The 14659-nt window shown below is 38.4% G+C and overlaps 1 long non-coding RNA gene and 1 pseudogene across 2 annotated transcripts in view; one reads left to right on the plus strand and one right to left on the minus strand.

The window, feature by feature from the left end:
* The window catches only part of LOC149122541 (uncharacterized), a 354460-nt gene that overhangs the window by 15055 nt on the left and 324746 nt on the right, over window positions 1-14659 (plus strand). The gene's annotated exons all lie outside the window — the stretch shown is intronic.
* Window positions 2572-8501, minus strand: LOC100338423 (transmembrane emp24 domain-containing protein 10 pseudogene; annotated as a pseudogene).

Raw genomic sequence — 14659 nt, forward strand, 5'->3', positions numbered from 1 at the left:
GTTACACTTTATCACTTATTGGATCTGTCCATGGACACTCCTCTATGTTCTAATCACATCTGTGATTAAAAGAAACATAACAAACAACTGAAAATGTTTTATTTTTCCAAATAGAAGCAACTATATTGTCTCCTTTATTTCAAATAAGATAACCCTTTACAATAACATTATTGAAAAAAAATTAACCTTGTCATTGATTCATCATGTGGCCTGAAATGCAGAACCCATACTTAATGTTCTAATATTATCTTTCCGGAATTCTTTACAGCACTTTATAAACATACATCAGTGTAGAACATGTGGGGTGGGTGTTACCAGAGCACACAGTGCATTTGGAACACTCCCTGTATAGCAGCCTTGCTTGAAGAGGTCAATAGGGGAGCAGACTCCCTCCACCAGCACATCTCCTGAAGAGCCTAGGCAAGGTCTTTGAAGATTTGCATGTTTACCATCAGCAGTAAAATAGAGAGAAGTGGAAATGTTAAAGAAGCTCTACATGGCTAAACTCCCAGGAACAAGCAAGTCTGGATACTGAGCATAAATTTTCCTCTGAAAAGGACTTTGAAGTTTGTTTCAATCTGTGAAATTCTAGTAACGGTCTAAATTTGCTCCTCAACATCTGGTAGAAATAATTACAACAACAAATGGTATGGATATGTCCATTTGTGCAATTATTTGTTCATTAATTCAAGATAGTTTTATTGAAAACTCCGTAAGTGTAAGAAAAGGGTCTCAGCATTCCAGTAAATAGGGAGGTGAATAAGGAAGTCTTGTTCTCAGACTTCATTATGTATTTGGGAGAGGAGATCCCTAGGTTAATAATCATCATGTGTGTGTAGTACACTGAGATAAACATCAAAAGCTGTATCCCATTTACATGTGAAAATATAGGGGATGATGTATGATTGAGGCTGATCTGATGAAAAGATTCATAAGAAGGCTTACATTAGGCCTGGGGAATATATTGGGGTACCATAGCTGATTATGTTAGCATGTATATGAGGGTATTCCTGGCAAAAATACAACTCAAAAGGATAAGGACAAGGAAATGCAAGACGGTTTTGAGAACAGTGAGTATTTTAATGTGTTTAAATCACACAATGTCTGTAGGAGAGTATTAATTGATGAAATTATAAAGGTGATTTTGTGCTGAGATTATAGAAAATATTAAATGTCAAGCAGCAATAGCCAGACTGGTTTAATTCCTCAGCCAAAAACAGAACAGACATCTTTTTTCACAAGTGTATACTGAACGTTTATTAATAAGAGCCAAAAATGGGCAACAACCCATGCATCCCTTAGTGGGTGAATGGTTAAAATATAGTACATCAATACCTGGAATACTAGTCAGTAACAAAAAGGAACAAAGTTTTGGTGCCTGAAACAATTTGGATGGATTTCAAAGAAATTAGACCAGATGAAACAAATCTGTCTCAAAAGGTTACATTCTATATAATTCCATATAGAACATTCTTTTTAAATTTTTAATTTTTTTATTTGACAGAGTTAGACAGTGAGAGAGACAGAGAGAAAGGTCTTCCTTCTGTTGATTCACCCTCCAAATGGCCGCCATGGCCGGCATGCTGCACTTATCTGAAGGCAGGAGCCAGGTGCTTCTTCCTGGTCTCCCATGCGGGTGTAGGGGCCCAAGCACTTGGGCCATTCTCCACTGCCCTCCTGGGCCACAGCAGAGAGCTGGACTGGAAGAGGAACAACTGGGACTAGAACCTGGTGCCCATATAGGATGCTGGCGCCGCAGGTGGAGGATTAACCAAGTGAGCTATGGCACCGGCCCCAGAACATTCTGGTAGCTAGAGGCTGGAGTGATGATTTGAGGAAGGGAGATGGCTGTGTCTCTGAAAGGGATACATGAAGGATCTGTGTGATGAAAGTAATCTGTATGATCACATGAGTCTGCACATGGGACAAAATTATACAGAATCCAACACACACACACAAAGAAAAGGTTAAAGCAGTTGAACACAAATATTTTAATTGTCTGAAATTTTCTTTAAGAACCATCTACAGTTCAAAGCTCATTTTTACTGAGGTGTCACATTCATGACCCTTTTAAAAGGCATCAAATGATGAAGGAGTATTATCAAAAGTTACACAACCATTTCACCCGACACAAAATTAAGGATAGTTTCACAAGGAGAATAATAAGAATGAAATAAATCTCACAGGGTAAAATAAATCTTGATGAAAGAACTAGAGAGGTAACTGGTCAGCACATGAGAGATGGATAGAAAAAGGGTCCAAAAGATCACAGGAGGAAACTCAGTACAAATGCTGTGTTTTGCATTTTCTAGGTAACCCTCATTTTTTGCCATAGGTGACTCTGATAGTTCTGTTGTTGCAAAATCAGGCCAAATCCTACTAAGTTAAAAAGGAGTTCCTCATTGACTTGTTGGGTGCAGGGTGCAGGTGGTCATCCCACACCAAGAGATCAGCACTGGCAAGATGTCTCCAACATGCATTGATGCTGATATTGGTAGGATGTCTTCAGCCAGGCACATCCCAGAAACATTCTGTTGGCTGAGATACAAGGTGGGAGGAGACTGAATCATGTTATTTCAGCAACTTCTTGGCCTTGAAAAACTGGCAAGTGGCTAGACCAATGAGACAGACCATGGAAAAGATGCTGAGATACAGAATCTGAGTGTTTGTTGACTCACTGGTGTAATCTCCTTCTCACTTCTTCATGAAGGCAAAATTATTAATGATAGATTCTGATAGGTTTTCTAAGCACCATCACTTTACCTCTAATGGTTTGAGTTTCTCAACTTTTGCAACCTCTTTGTTAATTTTTTTTATCTCTACTCCACGCTTCATGTCTGGGATCACCCGTTGGTTAATATCCCCCATGGCCGTTGATCTCAAAACACACTTAAGATATGTCATAATCTCTATTGGTAAAGGCAAATTTCCTCATGGTTGCATCCTCCTTGTAGTATGGAATATGGTCAGCAAGATCTGTGATCTTGAACTGGGTATGCAGAACCCCTGCACCCTAGACTGGACAATGATCTCATGTGGATTTGTCACTAGCAGATCCCTGTGCAACTTCTTGCAGAGACATTTGCAAAGGTTAGTTGACAGATGGAAAAAGGTGGTAAGGACAGAATTTAGGATGAACAGGAACAAAAGCAGCAATACCAGTGGACAAGGATCATGCCAGGCTAGGAGGTTAAGCAAATAAGACCTGCTACCAGAGACTCATTCACCACTCTGGGCATCAGAAACATTTTTAAGACTGCAAGAACAGGCATCAAATGGTGAGCTCGTGTATCAAAAGGAAGTTTTTATTCCAGGGTCAACTTCTATGCTATTACTTCATATAGTTGGGTCACTCTGTTAATTAAACCAGTTGGGTTGTCCAGCTATGCTACTTTTATTGAGAACATTAATTTTTGTAGGATGAATGGTACTTTAGCTCTCACACTGAAATTCTCTCTTTTCTTTTATTTCATTTATTCATGATACTCTAGCAACCAGCATAAATCATGATTTAGTTATCATGTAGTTTCTGATGATAGTCCACCTGTCCACATCCTATCTCCAATGCCATGAATGCTCACAGTACTGACTTGTCCTAGGATACACAGCTAATACTTGTTATAGCTGAGGAACACTCAGATTGGGAAATTATAATTTACCTTTTGGAATACCCAGTAAATTCATACTCCCAATTGCCCAACAATATGTATTCTTTGATTAATTGCTTCAAATTATTAATTTAATAAGTTTTTATTGAGTATTTGATATGTTTAAATACTGACTTAAGTGCTGAGGATTTTTTTTTTTTTGACAGGCAGAGTTAGTGAGAGAGACAGAGAGAAAGGTCTTCCTTCCATTGGTTCACTCTGCAATGGCCACCATGGCCGGCGCTGTGCTGATCAGAAGCCAGGAGCTTCCTCCTGGTCTCCCATGCAGGTGCAGGGCCCAAGGACTTGAGCCATTCTCCACCGCCTTCCCGGGCCGCAGCAGAGAGCTGGACTGGAAGAGGAGCAACCGGGACCAGAACCTGGGGTGCTGGTGCCCCAGTGGCCGCCGGTGGAGGATTAGCCTAGTGAGCTGTGGTGCTGGCCTAGTGCTGAGGATTTAGCAATCAAATAGGTAGATTTAGTTTTTTCTCCTTTGAGTGCATCAGTATTTGGAGAAACAGGAGAACAATTACATGGTTAAAAGAGTACTCACTTTTGGTCCCCAGTTATCAAAGATCCAAAGAACACTTTAGAGTAAGCATTTCAGGCTAGCTTTCTCCATTTTTCTCCTTCCACTAACAGTCACTCTCATTGGAATCTCCTTATGGAAATTTCTTTAGTTTCTGATTCCTTCTCATAGAACTGGTTGCTCTGCACCTTCCTAGATAGAGCACTTAATTCCCATAAAACACAAATATTGATAATAAGAATATGGAAGAAGCAGTAAATGTGCTTATCTGGATATTTCAAGATGACAAAAGTGAAATTTTAAGGATGACAACTTCAGGATTCAGGTGTATAGAAAATAATTCAAAAAGACAAAGCAGAGTTTTAATTTCAATGCTTTTGCAGGCCTGATTTTGAGTTGAGTCAACTGAACATAAAACTTGGGGTAACATAAGGAGACTCTTCTGGGTCCAGAGAGTATCCCCACAAGATCTGCTGGAGGTTCTGTGATTACTGACCCCTGGGGAAAAGAGAGTTAAATATGCAAATTCATAGCCTGGGTACATTGGGTTTGAGCTGAATCAGAGGATAAGTAGGGTTATCTATTCAGATGATCATTTTAACCGCAAGAAGCTAGGAATGTGGCTCTTAACATAGAGTTAATAGGTGATTTAGAAATGGAAAGGGGTACTTGAAACATTATCGTGATAGGGAATGGCAGCAATAAACAAGAGCTAGATCTGGTCCATGGAAAGAACAAATAAAGTAGGATGCAGTATTGTTGCAAGTACTACATTGTGCTTTGTGGTAAGTGTTTGGGGAGAAAGAATTCTGCACCAATATTGAGAGCAATTTGTCCACATGTGGTGAGCGGGAACAGAGTCAGGGGACTGCATTCGCAAAGAATAATAATTAACTGGGCACATATGACAAACAGATTTCTGAGTTAGACATATAATAACCTAAATGTGGAACATATTACATAATTATATTTTTATTATACAAAAGAACTAACAAAGTGCTGCCATGGTCCATAAATAAAGGAATTATGTGAAGGTGATAATAAATACCTATATCTCTCCAGCATTTTGTACTTTCACATGAATTTTCTCATTAATAACACCTAGATACATGCATTGCTATTTCTGATTTAGAAGGGGAAGATGAAGCTTAAGAAGTAATGAGTGGCATAGGCAGCACTTAACAGGTTTCCTCTGATTTTAATCAAATCACGTCCCTGTCTTCTGGACCATGACCCAGTCCTATGAGGCTGCCCCAGTCTGACCTCAGAGTTCTGTGTGGAACAAGATGCCAGGAAATATCTCGGGGGCCAAAACAGAAAAACAATACCACAAAGTCCAGGAGATCTGTGATTATTTCCTTTAGAGATCTGAAAGCTGAGACATTGTGGGGATCGGCATGGCTAAAATGCTGAATGCAAGGTAGTGACCAGCAGGACCCGGGATGAGAAATGCAAAAAAAGAAAATAATAAGCTTCTTGGGAGGACTGACTGTGTGCCAGGCATTGGCCATGTAAGCTACGTCGGCTTTCATTCATTTAGCACAAGAAGCCTCTCAGGTAGGTATTGCCATATCTTCATATTTTAGATATGAAAATGGAGGCACAAAAATGTTAAATGAGTCCTCAAGGTTCATGCCTTGTTATAAAAGAACTGTGACTGGAACCTAGTTCTGTTCACTTTAAATCCTCCACTATTCGTTCTGCCTCATATGCATACACATGTTGTTGTAAATGTGATGATGGTTAATTATGTCTGATTGGATTTGGACGAAGTATTTCAGATGACTTTGACAAAATCCTGCCTTGGGAGTGAAGTCAATAATTATGTCCTATAAGATGAAATTAATACTATTCATGAAGTGTACAATTAAAGGTTAGAACAAAATTACAAGCTTACTGTCTTAAAAGAAAATTCCCAGTGTTCTGCAGTTACAACCGTGGTTGCCAGGGGAGATTGAGGTACCAGTTGGAGAGGGAATGGAGTGATTTAGTGGAAAGTCTCATATAAGGTTTTGAAATAAATTGAGTATTATTCTAGTTTAATAATCATTAGATAAGTTATAAATAGATACTGATATGGATATAATTAGTAAAAATGAAATTACTATTCACAATAAACATGTCGTATGAAAATGTATGGAAAGCATTCTTGATTTCTGAACAACCAATTTTAGCAGCACTCTGCATTTTAATGAGACGCCAATTAAATAGAGATGATCCAAAGATTTGCCAAGTACTATCTTTAATCATTACGTTGGCCTTCAGTTACTATTCATTCTGAGCCAATGGCATCTGCATTGAGGAGATATTACCATTCTCCAACAAATTGCCTCAGATGAAAATCTAATACAATTAAGAAGATAAAGTCCAGAACAACCATGATGTCAAATATCCCAAGCTGTCAGGAATTGCTTCTATTTTCTTGGACTTCTTTTGTTTGATCCTTGTCCCAGTTAGCTCTCTGGGCTTGTTCAAATCTCTGTCGTCTTTCCACCTCTGTATCAACACTGACTTTCAGTACAGCTCCGTTCCTCAGATCTGCTTAATACCACGCTGGGGATTGGGTTCCCAGATGTGCTCTACCAAAACAGCAGACCTCCTGCTAACACTGTGGGGTGAGTGTTCTCTGGAGCCCCTCCTGCCTCTGTAGCACATTATTAAACAAAACACAACCTCATCATAGGAAAACTTTGCATCTGGATTACTTTATTGAAGCCCGGTGGCAATACCAAGGATAATGAGAATTTAATTGACCAAGAAGACACACTGAAGCAGCTAGAGAGGCTGCCCTAACAGAGGATTCCTGTTTGTACCTTCAGAGTCACAGAGGTGAGAGGGGAAATTTTCCCATCAATTCTTGAACATTCCTTTTGTCTTTCCCTTCAGTCATCAGAAATATTGAGGTTTAAGCTCACAGTGCCTGACCATAAAACATTCATTTAGAAATTATTTTTAAAAATAATTATAAGATCTGTCTTCGTAGACTGAAAGTCAAAATTTCACTCTACCCAACTCAATCCAAGGCTATGGCTGCTCTGGTGACAACTGGCCTGCAGTCCCCAATCAAAAAGCCTCCTTCACTGGCTCTGCTCTGGAGAAAAATGTCTCCTGGTGGACCGTCCCAGGGTGACTGTGCCCTAGCTAGTACTAGTTGGGAGCTCAGTTTCTTTTGAAAATTTGGTTATTTCTGCAGGCGGGGAGATGAGTCAGAAGATCTTGTATCTTCTTGTCCTGGTGTGAGGTTCTCTGCTTCTCTTCAAGGTTGGCTCATTCTTGCTGTTTCTTCAGTACTCCCTGCTTCCCCTAGTGACTGATTAAGGTTCTGGAATTTTGCCTTCTGAATTTTCTGAGAGCTTGTCATGGCTCAAAGCAGTGGTAACTATTTTATTTCATTTTCTAAACCATTTATGAGGACAGTGAATGGTTTTAATTTGACTCATCTGAACTTTATTATTTCCCAGTAGACGATTTTTTTTCCATTGCCTTGTTTGGCAAAATCCTTGATTTGCCTTTGGCTAATTCAAAGAACAAGCCAAAGAGATGTTTTCAGGTGTCCTTAATCTCAAAGCTGATAATAAATTATGTCATTATTAAATAAACTTGTCTTGCTGCCAAGAGCTAAATAAATAAAGATGTTTGTTTCAATGAAGAACTCTCTATTTCTAGCCTTTTCTAAATCTTGCCTGGATCTGTGGGGCATTAGCACATTAAAGGAAATTTTCACAGTGACTAAGGGCCTCTATTCCCAAGACCATTCTCATCCTACTGCTTAATCAGAGAAGATCCCTGGGTCGGGGCTTGGAGGAGAAGCATATTTAGGGAAGGAATTATGGATGGAAAACAGCTGAAGACAAGTTGATGGAATGAGTCAAATGATCTTGAAGTAAAATAACAAAGTCTGAGGAAAGAGGCAAATTAGTTCAGAGACTTATTTTTATTGATTATTTTGGAGAGCTAGAGAGAAAAGAGGAAGAGAGATGTCTTCTATCCACTGGTTCAGTCCCCAAATGCTTGCAACAGTAGGCCAGGCTGAAGTCAGAAGTCAGGAACTCAATCCAGGTTTCCCTTACAGGTGACTAGTACTCGAGCACTTGTGCTATCATTGGCTGCCTCCTAAGTGCAATAGCAGGAGGCTGGGTTGGAAGTGAAGACAGGCTCAATCTCAGGCACTGCTGGATCTGCGTCCCAAGCATGGCTTGATTCTTTGTACCTCAAAGCCTGATTCTGTTTGGCTTCACTCAGGACAAACATATTACTGAAAATAACAATGGTTCACATCCTTTTTCTTGTGGAGACTCCTTGTGTTGATTGACCTCATTCTCCATGTCGGTCTCTCTCGATTTAGAAAAACCCTCTTCTCTTGCCACCTCCAGGCTCTCTAGATGAAACTGCTGTGTTGGGTGCTTCAAAACTAAATCTATAAACATTGCAAACCAAGAGAGACTTTTTTCACAGATTTTTAGTTCCCTCTCTCAATGTCCAGTGTTAACAATGACCCAGACTTGCTGACAATGTTATACAACCTTGTGGAATTTGTGTAACTTTCCTGGAAAGAACTTTATGAATATGCATCAATAGATTTATTGCATTTAAACACTTTGAAATGATAATTCCAACTTTGGGAATGGGAATATTTTTCTAGGAAAATAATGTAAAATATAGCAAAAGTTTTATATCTGTCATTAAGATGTCAATTTCATCATTGTTTATATTAGTACAAAATTGAGAAAATCTAAGTAACAATTATCTGTAAATTATGCTATGTCCATATGATGGAATATTATGTATCCATTATATAGGATAATGTATATTAGAAGGTTACATACTATTATGTTCATTAAAATATACAGTATATGAGCACAACACAAAGTATATATAGAAAAATGAAGTACAGAAATACATAGCCGGAGAATAAAGACTTTCTGAGTGATTTGCGTTGAGTGAAGTTGTTTTCTTTGCATTACTCTGCATTTTCCAGGATTGGCATAATGAGCATTTGCAAATTTAAAAAATCACCTCAGGGAGAACACTGGGTTTTTACCACTGGAAGAAGAGCTGGTAGCAAAGCTTATGAGCCCTCCTGGGAAGGTGAGGGGGTGAGGAAGTTATCCTCCTTGATATAGCTCATGGAGCTTCCATTTAAGGGTGGTCTCCTGGCCTGTTCTTGAAGGATCTTGTATTCTGATGAAAGGGAATCCATTGAGATCTTGAGATTTGCCAGGTTTAGATTTAACCTCACCTGAAAAACATGGTTTGAGTAAATTAGTATGAGAACCTCAGTGTTCATAACTTTTGAGATTACCTTGAGGGTACAGTTGCTAAGACAGGCACTGATTGACACTGTAAAAGCCCAGAGCATCTGTATTGTCTGCCATAATTCATTGAGGTCAATGAGGCAGTTCCAACGTGTCATCTCACATCTAATGCTTCTTAATCTGTTTGGTCAGGGAGAGATGCTCTATAGTAACATTGCCTGCCCTTAGCTACTAATCTCCACAGTGAGCAGGTGTGAGAGCTTGGGAGAATTTTCTTAACTGGCTTGAACTTTCATCTCCTCACCTGTAAAATGAGGATCATTGTTTCTATTTCATAAGGTTCTGAAGATTAAATGACATAATCCATATAAAGTGTTTTGGACAGTGCACAATGACAATATTCAATTGATAGAGATTCTTATTAGTTGTCATTTATTCATAACAGTTTTTTGTGTTGTAACATTTTAAAGTTATTTCATTTATTAAGAGCTTAATTTTTTATTATGTTTCTTTCACTTATATGATCTCTATAAAGGAAAGAACCTTGCTTGTTAGCTGAAATCACAATGCATAGTGAAGAATCAGTAAGTAACTGATTACCGAATGAACACACAGGTTCATTTGATAAGGATCCACCTTCATCCCTGGTTATTAGGACACAGGTGAGGCCAGCCCATCCAGTATGGATCCTTTGGGAAACAGAGTGGATCCATTAAGCAAGGAGAACACAATGGTGTGAGTATGGTGTGGATAGATATAAGAAAAGGCTGAGAATCACCAAGGTAGCAGACTCAAAGCTGAATCCAGAACTTATTTGAAGCCAGGGCATGAAAGTGGCAAGAAGACAAAATGTGTGGTTATATGGAGCAGGGATGTGGCTCTAATTCAGAAGATAGTAAGGCATCCGGGCGTGTTGTGAAATAGATTCTGTGCACGAGAAGCAGACAGTATAGGACTCTCTAGCAAGGTCACACACTGAGTTCTTGCAAGGAAGCATGGATAGGACTTTGGTTATAGACATTAATCAAAGAAGACCAAAATTTGAAAGAGTAGAAAAAGGAAACAATCCCAGAAAAATGGCTCCCAGGCATACATCAAATACAACTTCCATTAAAAGCATTCCTTGATCACTCCGGCTAGCCATTTACATGGCATTGAGCTCTCATTGCTTTGTGTTTTGATTAGTTTGTGTTTAGCACTTACTGGAGGGTAAACAAACATTCTTCCAACAGGATGGTTTTGCCTAATTTTGTGAGACCAACACCATGAAAGAAAAGGAAGACTGATTAAATCCTACCTCAAATGTCATTTGCAAAACAATTTTCAGTAATTGGAAGTTGATGTATCCCTAATTCCTTATGAAATTCCCTTAAACATTCACAATTCCAACTCTATTTACTCTTATGACTTCCTTCCTTCCTTCCCTTCCTTACTTATTCCTTTATTTTCTTTGTCTTATACACATCATTACTGACTTTTGTCCTAATGATTTCAGCCATGTTTCTTGTCTTAATCTTGGGACTGTTCATATGTTTATGCAGATTGCTGGTGTCTAGCATTGTAAATTCTTAGAAGATAGGCCCTGTGTTTGTTAGGATATTTGTACCCATTTCCCTTGGGTTAGAACTGTGGTCCTAATCTCTAACTTTGTAATATTCCAGTAATATTTTATTGATTGTACTTTTTCTTCTCTGTCAATAATATCTATGACTAATTCTTAAAATTCTTTTCAGTTAACTTTGATTTAAAGGTATTATGTGTCAAAAGGTATTTCTAAGAGGTTGTTGGGAAGCAATATAAACATTTGACTTTACTCCCCCACAGTTTGAAATCAAATAATGAGAGGATAACTAAGATAATAGTGTTACGATCCACGCGTGTGGAAGTGACTTCATTGATGACGTTCAGGAGCAGGACATAATTCTTTCCTTTGATGAATGTTGTTGTTTCCTGATATGCCTAGGTTCTAAGAAGTTAGTCAGACTAGGAGTTGCATTGTGACTTCATCATCTGTGACTCATGTGGAATGCACCCTTTCAATCCAAACCTTTTGTTCTTAGTAAGAGTTTGACTTCCCAACTCCTGGCAGTAATGAGTCAAACACAAGCATGTAGCATTATGTGCCAGGCATCACAGTGTTTCATACTTTTTTTTTCCCAAACAAAAGTTATTTGAGACAAAATTTGACTTTGATTAAGAATGACACTGTTTTAAAAAATTTTAGAGTTGTGGAAACAAAATTTTCAGCTGCAGTAAGTTAGTGCTAAATAGTACTCATTTGGCAAAATAGCATAAATTAGCGATCCTAATATGGAGATAATGTTTCTTATCTCTGATCAATATGTAAGCATAGAAATGCCAAAGCAAGCTTTGCCTGCTATAATATTATTTGTTCTTTCAACCCCAACTGAAAGGGTAACCAAATGTCCCCTGAGGTCATGAAGAGGCTGACTGTAGTAATAAGGTCAATAAAACTTCAGACTCAGACTATGTTCTCTAACATACAGAGCGCTTTCTCTACCTGTGATGGGCAAAGCTGATATTTTTCTTACCATGTCCAGGTCTTGCTCAGAAGCTTACTGCATGTGTGGTTGATACTAACAACTTGTAGAACTGAGCTTATCGAATTCATATTTTTTGGATTAGGAAAAAATATTTAATGATTTATCCAAACTCAGCCATACCAGGTGAAATTGCTAAGGCTTGACAATATAGCTTATGTCCTGTGTCCATCGGTCTTGTCATTGGCACCTGTGAAAACATGTTTTCCCTAAATTAACTATTGATATCAAATCAAGTGGCTATCTTCATAGGTATCCTTTATGCATTGGGCTGCATGGATTTGGATAATCTTGAGAATAGATCAGATTTAAATGTAAATACAAAGAAGAAAAAGACAAGGGAGACGGAAGAAGTAGAAAGCAAAAAAGATGATTAAGGCTTTGGGTGTGGATCAGAAGGGTATTTAAAATAAATACAATAAAAGTTATCCTGTAATCAGTAAACAGCAATATAATTAGAATTTTTTTCCCTATTTACTTCCTTTAACATGCAATGGGGGGAAATGGGAAAAAAAATGTCAAGGACTCAATCAAACAGATGGTTCTCAAGTTATTTTCCCCTTGCTGTTGTTTACAAAAAGAGCCTCCTTTAACAAAATGTGACTTGCAGATTCCAGTGAGACCAGCAGCTCTCTGTGGGAAGGAGAGAGGAAAAATCGGGAAGGGAACTCAGATCATAAGCCTTTATTATGCACATTATTATGCCTCATTAATTAACCTAACCACTGTCCTAGTGACGTTCTGGGCTCACTTCACAGGAAAAAATCAGTCTGGATTGCCAAGTTAGATAGACAATTACAGGAAGATCAAATTATGCCTACATTGCATTCTGTCAGGGCACCCAGCCAACTTCATGTCAAGTTCATAAGACTGGAATATCCTCACTAAAAACAGCCCTGAAGAACCAACGTCACCAGGCATTTGACGTCCACACAGAGGATGTATTGATCTTGCCTGAGCTTCCTTTCTCAGAATCTCATAATAGGCCAAAAGAAGGATTTCTGAGCATCTTGCCCTACACCACACACCAGCTGGCTAGAGCCTTTGTTATGTCCTGTAAAGTACAATAAGCAGGGGAAAACACCCGCCTATGGAGCTCCTATTCCTCATCCTGGTTGGCAGCTATCAGACCTGTAGAAACAGCTTGGACATTTAAAGAGAACAATGAGAACTCTACGTAGATTTTTTAATGGTGGAATCCTTGGTGCTGTCCACTATCTTGAGGAGACTTTCCAATAGAACAGTGGCCAAAAAGTAAACAAGCGCACAACAGATTTTCAGTATCCAGTGTGCTATACTGGGATACCGATCACCAAAGACAACCCTATGCTGCAGAGAATAAGAATAACATATTGCAATACTTGTGAGTTGATATTTACCAGTAGTCCAGGATCAGGGAAAGCAAAATGTTCATTGAACCTACTAAAGAATGCAAAGTTTAAATATTTAAGTTTGAGAGCCTGAATGCAAGTTGGAAAGAAAGTATCCCCCTGATTCCCAACAGGGAATTCTTCCTTTGTAATTGAAGGTGTCTAACCAAAGTCTTTCTCCATTTTGCAAGAGGTGGAGTCTCTTTGCCCTCCTATTATGACTTTCTATGGATCAGAATGGATGGTCTGACCAAAAAGTGATCTGGCATGTGTCACATCCTATCTCTGAAAAATCCACCTGGCATATGAATTTAGTTCCTTGGAAACCACCACGTTGTAAAGAATCCCAAGCAAGCTCAAGGGGGGACCACCTGAAGAGAAGCCAAGAAAGCCAGAGGACTGTGAGAGCTTAGGTCTCAGCCACATAATTGCTGCAAAACTGTCCCAGCCAGCTCTCCTGAGATGAGTTACTCTCACTATGCTTTGCCTGAATTGTTGATCCACAGAAAATTAAGCAAATAAATGTCTTGTTTTCACGGAGTGTGTTTGGAGCAGTCCATTTCTGTACTGATAACTGAAACATGCTCTGAATCTGGCATAGATGTTCCTCCTGTCATACTTTAAGTGCCATGGTGGACCCCCAGCTAAAATCTCCAGAATAAAGATTTCCTTCTTTATCTTCCTCATTTGTGCCAATTTCTTCTCTTTAAGGATGGGAAAACTGATTATTGTCATGGCTGGTAGAATTCTACTTAGCAATAGAACTGCCTTTGTAAAAGTCAGTTTTTGAATCTCTGCAAATTGAAAGGTCAAGGCAAAAGCCAAGGTTTCTGAGGAAAGTGTCCCAGATGGTGTGTGTGTATGACAGAGACAGACAAAAGCATGTTCTCAAGTACTATTTTTTTAATATAATTTCGCAATCTCTGGCTGTTAACTGAAAAATTTAGACCATTTATACTTAATGTGATTAATTATGTAGTTAGGTTTATAGCTACCATCTTGCTATTTATTTTATATTCATTCTTTGTTTTCCTTTTTTCTCTTATTTTTATGAATTGGACATTTCCCATGAATTCCATTTTATCTGTTTTTTTTTTTTTTACTCAGTTCCATAACTCTTACTGTTGCTTTAAGTAATTTCTTATGATTTAGAATATGCATCTTTAATTTATCAAAGTTAATGGAAAATATAATTTGAATATATGAACTTATTTTGGTATAACATAGTGTAGAGAATATAAAATATTGGTGTTTAAGAATCTACAGAGATCAAGAAACTCCACAACATCAAAACAAA

Source organism: Oryctolagus cuniculus, chromosome 13, assembly GCF_051225735.1.
Source record: "Oryctolagus cuniculus isolate XC-2025 breed Fujian yellow rabbit chromosome 13, ASM5122573v1, whole genome shotgun sequence".
In the NCBI taxonomy this organism is placed as follows: domain Eukaryota; kingdom Metazoa; phylum Chordata; class Mammalia; order Lagomorpha; family Leporidae; genus Oryctolagus; species Oryctolagus cuniculus.